This window comes from Mytilus trossulus, chromosome 4, assembly GCF_036588685.1.
Source record: "Mytilus trossulus isolate FHL-02 chromosome 4, PNRI_Mtr1.1.1.hap1, whole genome shotgun sequence".
Lineage (NCBI taxonomy): Eukaryota > Metazoa > Mollusca > Bivalvia > Mytilida > Mytilidae > Mytilus > Mytilus trossulus.
The window spans coordinates 94,816,844-94,822,856 of NC_086376.1; the positions used below are offsets into that span (position 1 = coordinate 94,816,844).

A 6,013-nucleotide genomic window follows, 5' to 3' on the forward strand; every position below is an offset into this window, starting at 1 on the left:
ACAATATACAATGTATATTCACTTTTACTACCAACTGATAAATTAAAACAATCTTTACCATTCAGTGATAACAAGCACTTTTTACATTTTAATATTTTATGATGTATTTAAATGATTAATTATTGTTGCAAACTCCATTAGAAATTTGAATTGAGATCAGTTTTGGAATAAAGGATAGGGGATGTGAAAAAAAAATTGGGGGGGTCAATTTTTCTCATTTGAAATTTCATCAATAAAAAGAAAATTACTTCAAACATTTTTTTGAGAGAGGATTTATATTCAACAGCATAGTGAATTGCTCAAAGGCAAAACAAAAATTTAAGTTCATTAGACCACATTCATTCTGTGTCAGAAACCTATGCTGTGTCAACTATTTAATCACAATCCAAATTTAGAGCTGAATCCAGCTTGAATGTTGTGTCCATACTTGCCCCAACCGTTCAGGGTTCAACCTCTGCTGTCTTATAAAGCTGTGCCCTGTGGAGCATCTGGTTCTCATTTGAAATTTCATAAATAAAAAGAAAATTTCTTCAAACATTTTTTTGAAAGGATTAATATTCAACAGCATAGTGAATTGCTTAAAGGCAAAACAAAATTTTAAGTTCATTAGACCACATTCATTCTTTGTCAGAAACCTATGCTGTGTCAACTATTTAATCACAATCCAAATTTAGAGCTGAACCCAGCTTGAATGTCGTGTCCATACTGGCCCCAACCGTTCAGGGTTCAACCTCTTCCATCGTATAAAGCTGGGCCCTGCAGAGCATCTGGTTGTTCTCTGATTTAAGTTTGCCTCATCCAAATGTAATGATATTAATACACAATGCTTATAAAGAGCTTTTCTCATCACTTGGCGTCTGGTGTCCGGCGTCGTCATCCTGCGTCCGGCGTTGTTAACTTTTACAAAAATCTTCTCCTCTGAAACTACTGAACCAATTCAAACCAAACTTCATCTGATTGATTCCTAGGGTATCTAGAATAAAGTTTGTGTTTTAATTCCCATTTCATCAAAAAACATGGCCGCCATGGCTAAAAATAGAACATAGGGGTAAAATGCAGGTTTTGGCTTATAACTCAAAAACCAAAGCATTTAGAGCAAATCTGACAAGGGATAAAATTGTTTATCAGGTCCAGATCTATCTGCCCTGAAATTTTCAGATGAATCAGAGAACCCATTGTTGGATTGCTGCCCCTAAATTTGTAATTTTAAGGAAATTTTGCTGTTTTTGGTTATTATCTTGAATACTATTATAGATGTATATAAACTGTAAACAGCAATAATGTTCAGCAAAGTAAGATTTACAAATAAGTCAACATGACCAAAATGGTCATTTGACCCCTTTAGGAGTTATTGCCCTTTATAGTCAATTTTAACCATTTTTCGTAAATCTCCATGATCTTTTACAAAAATCGTGTCCTCTGAATCTACTGAACCAATTCAATCCAAACTTCATCTGATTGATTCCAAGGGTATCTAGAATAAAGTTTGTGTTTTAATTCCCATTTCATCAAAAGAACATGGCCGCCATGGCTTAAAATAGAACATAGGGGTAAAATGCAGTTTTTGGCTTATAACTCAAAAACCAAAGCATTTAGAGCAATTCTGACAAGGGATAAAATTGTTTATCAGGTCCAGATCTATCTGCCCTGAAATTTTCAGATGAATCAGACAACCCATTGTTGGATTGCTGCCCCTAAATTTGTAATTTTAAGGAAATTTTGCTGTTTTTGGTTATTATCTTGAATACTATTATAGATGTATATAAACTGTAAACAGCAATAATGTTCAGCAAAGTAAGATTTACAAATAAGTCAACATGACCAAAATGGTCATTTGACCCCTTTAGGAGTTATTGCCCTTTATAGTCAATTTTAACCATTTTTCGTAAATCTCCATGATCTTTTACAAAAATCGTGTCCTCTGAATCTACTGAACCAATTCAATCCAAACTTCATCTGATTGATTCCAAGGGTATCTAGAATAAAGTTTGTGTTTTAATTCCCATTTCATCAAAAGAACATGGCCGCCATGGCTTAAAATAGAACATAGGGGTAAAATGCAGTTTTTGGCTTATAACTCAAAAACCAAAGCATTTAGAGCAATTCTGACAAGGGATAAAATTGTTTATCAGGTCCAGATCTATCTGCCCTGAAATTTTCAGATGAATCAGACAACCCATTGTTGGATTGCTGCCCCTAAATTTGTAATTTTAAGGAAATTTTGCTGTTTTTGGTTATTATCTTGAATACTATTATAGATGTATATAAACTGTAAACAGCAATAATGTTCAGCAAAGTAAGATTTACAAATAAGTCAACATGACCAAAATGGTCATTTGACCCCTTTAGGAGTTATTGCCCTTTATAGTCAATTTTAACCATTTTTTCGTAAATCTCCATGATCTTTTACAAAAATCGTGTCCTCTGAATCTACTGAACCAATTCAATCCAAACTTCATCTGATTGATTCCAAGGGTATCTAGAATAAAGTTTGTGTTTTAATTCCCATTTTATCAAAAGAACATGGCCGCCATGGCTTAAAATAGAACATAGGGGTAAAATGCAGTTTTTGGCTTATAACTCTAAAACCAAAGCATTTAGAGCAAATCTGACAGAGGTTAATTTGTTTATCAGGTCAAGATCTATCTGCCCTGAAATTTTCAGATGAATCAGACAACCCATTGTTGGGTTGCTGCCCCTAAATTGGTAATTTTAAGGAAATTTTACTGTTTTTGGTTATTATCTTGAATATTATTATAGATGAATATAAACTGTAAACAGCAATAATGTTCAGCAAAGTAAGTTTTACAAATAAGTCAACATGACCAAAATGGTCATTTGACCCCTTTAGGAGTTATTGCCCTTTATAGTCAATTTTAACCATTTTTTCGTAAATCTCCATGATCTTTTACAAAAATCGTGTCCTCTGAATCTACTGAACCACTTCAATCCAAACTTCATCTGATTGATTCCAAGGGTATCTAGAATAAAGTTTGTGTTTTAATTCCCATTTTATCAAAAGAACATGGCCGCCATGGCTTAAAATAGAACATAGGGGTAAAATGCAGTTTTTGGCTTATAACTCTAAAACCAAAGCATTTAGAGCAAATCTGACATGAGGTTAATTTGTTTATCAGGTCAAGATCTATCTGCCCTGAAATTTTCAGATGAATCAGACAACCCATTGTTGGGTTGCTGCCCCTAAATTGGTAATTTTAAGGAAATTTTACTGTTTTTGGTTATTATCTTGAATATTATTATAGATGAATATAAACTGTAAACAGCAATAATAGTCAGAAAAGTAAGATTTACAAACAAGTCAACATGACCAAAATGGTCATTTGACCCCTTTAGGAGTTATTGCCCTTTATAGTCAATTTTTAACCATTTTTCGCAAATCTCCGTGATCTTTTACAAAAATCTTCTCCTCTGAAACTACCAAGCCAAATTAATCCAAACTTGGCCACAATCATCATTGATGTATCTAGTTTAAAAATTGTGTTTTTTGACCCGGACAACCAACCAAGATGGCTGCCACTGCTAAAAATAGAACATGGAGGTTAAATGCAGTTTTTGGTTATTACTCAAAAACCAAAGCATTTAGAGCAAATCTGACATGGGGTGAAATTGTTTATCTGGTGAAGATCTATCTGCCCTGAAATTTTAAGATGAATGGGACAACCCATTGTTGGGTTGCTGCCCCTGAATTGGTAATTTTAAGGAAATTTTGCTGTTTTTGGATATTATCTTGAATATTATTATGGATAGAGATAAACTGTAAACAGTAAAAATGTTCAGCAAAGTAAGATTTACAAATAAGTCAACAGGACCAAAATGGTCAGTTGACCCCTTTAGGAGTTATTGCCCTTTATAGTAAATCTTAGTTAACTTTTACGAAAATCTTCTCCTCTGAAACTACTTGACCAAATTTTACCAAACATAGCCAGAATCATTATTAGGCTATCTAGTTTTAAAATTGTCTTTTGTGACCGGACAAACAAACCAAGATGGTCGCTACAGCTAAAAATAGAACATAGGGGTAAAACGCAGCTTTTGGCTTATAACTCAAAAACCAAAGCATTTAGAGCAAATCTGACAAGGGAAAAATTGTTTCTCTTGTCAAGAATTATCTGCCCTGAAATTTTTAGAACTCGTTGTTAGGTTGCTGTCCCTAAATTAGTAATTTTAAGGAAATTTTGCTGTTTTGGGTTATTATCTTGAATATTATTATAGATAGAGATAAACTGTAAACAGCAATAATGTACAGCAATTTAAGACTCAAAAATAAGTCAAAATGACCAAAATGGTCAATTGACCCCCTAAGAAGTTATTGTCCTTTATAATCAATTTTTAACAATTTTCATAAAATTTGTAAATTTTTACTAAGGCCAAAAAAAAATATGTGTCAGTTTCCTGCTTCCAAGGCCAAAAAATCAGGGTCGGTAGGTCGGGATTTTTTTTTTTTTTTGGCCTAACATTTTCCACTGAAACTACACGGACAAGTTCATAATAGATAGAGATAATTGTAAGCAGCAAGAATGTTCAGTAAAGTAAGATGTACAAACACATCACAATCACCTAAACACAATTTTGTCATGAACTGTCTGCTTCCTTTGTTTAATTCACATATACCAAGGTGAGCAACACAGGCTCTTTAGAGCCTCTAGTTTTGGTGTTTGCATCAATCAAATGGTATACAACTTTATACACAATATGTTTGGTTTCTGTTTCCATATATTTGGTTTCTGTGTGGTGTTTTTTGCACTGTTGTCATGTTTTGATTGTATGCTCATCCCTCTAAAAAAAAGTTTTTTTAGACACATGGCATAAACAGTTATGATTCTATGTGTTTCAAGGATGCAAATCTGACTAAGGGCAGTGACCAAACTGTTGGTATTAAAGTGCAAAAATTATACCAAAATATTTAAACTCTTTCTTTTACCCAATAAATTGAAATTTCCTAGGCTGTTTAAGTTATTCTTGCCTGAAGCCAGGGAGGTCATGGGTTTGATCTCCAGTTCTGTCAAACAAAAGATTTGAAAAAAAATATTTGCTGCTTCCCTGCTTAGTAGTATCCATTTAGCAGTAAGAGCAAAAGATTGTTTGGTTTGTTACTCAATTCTTGTATGTTTCAACATTTAACCCTTGACCAGTAGTATTATTAATGCTACCAATCTGACAGATTTAAATGGTATATTTTAGAGGTCCTACAACCTATATAATGGTTTGTTTTAACACGTTTAAGGGTAATGACAAGTTTTATAACATTCCATGGTCAAACTTCTTCTATTCAGAGCTCAGAATGACTAGTGTAGGCACGTTGCCTAGTATGTAGAACTAACAAGTGCATCCTTGTTTGTCATTTTATATGTTTTAGTGTGTATGGTAAATTTTTAAGTCTCAAGTTTATTCATTATTTTATTTCATTAAGGTTTATAAAGAGCTGTTCTTGAAATATTGTATAAACATGTCTTGTTGGAAAAACATATACATGTATATTTTAGCCTAGAAGTCTTTACTTTTTTAGTGTTCATGGATTCCTTTTAGTCAATTAGTAAATTTTTGATGATAAAGTTATCACCACAGATAATAACATATGTGTTGGTCATCTGTAGGATCTGACAGGTTGATTGTAATGGGTTTGTTTGTATTTTATTTGTCTGATTCTGTCTCGAATTTTCTGTCATTGGGCTGGTATATATCAATATTTAAACTGTTAGCCCTGAAAATAATGGATTCTTGGTAAGCTTGAGATTGACAGTTCTTAGTCTTTCTGTGCATTTTTAGTCATTCTTATTTCACTACATGGAAATAGCCAGGAATATTTTGTAAATTAATGCTGGATAATTTGCACTGGCAAGTTTGAGTTGATCCCTTGTGCTCGTTTTTAACCTCAATTAATGGAACTAGAAACTACATGTGCTCTAGACTGAGCAAATAAAGGCATTAGATGTTTACTTGTGTACAAATATTGTTAAAGTTTTGTTATTTTGTTCATTGTTTCCTGTACAAA

At 32.9% G+C, this 6,013-nt stretch overlaps 1 protein-coding gene across 1 annotated transcript in view; it reads left to right on the forward strand.

The window, feature by feature from the left end:
* Positions 1-6,013, forward strand: part of LOC134716388 (uncharacterized) — a 41,029-nt gene that overhangs the window by 6,619 nt on the left and 28,397 nt on the right. The gene's annotated exons all lie outside the window — the stretch shown is intronic.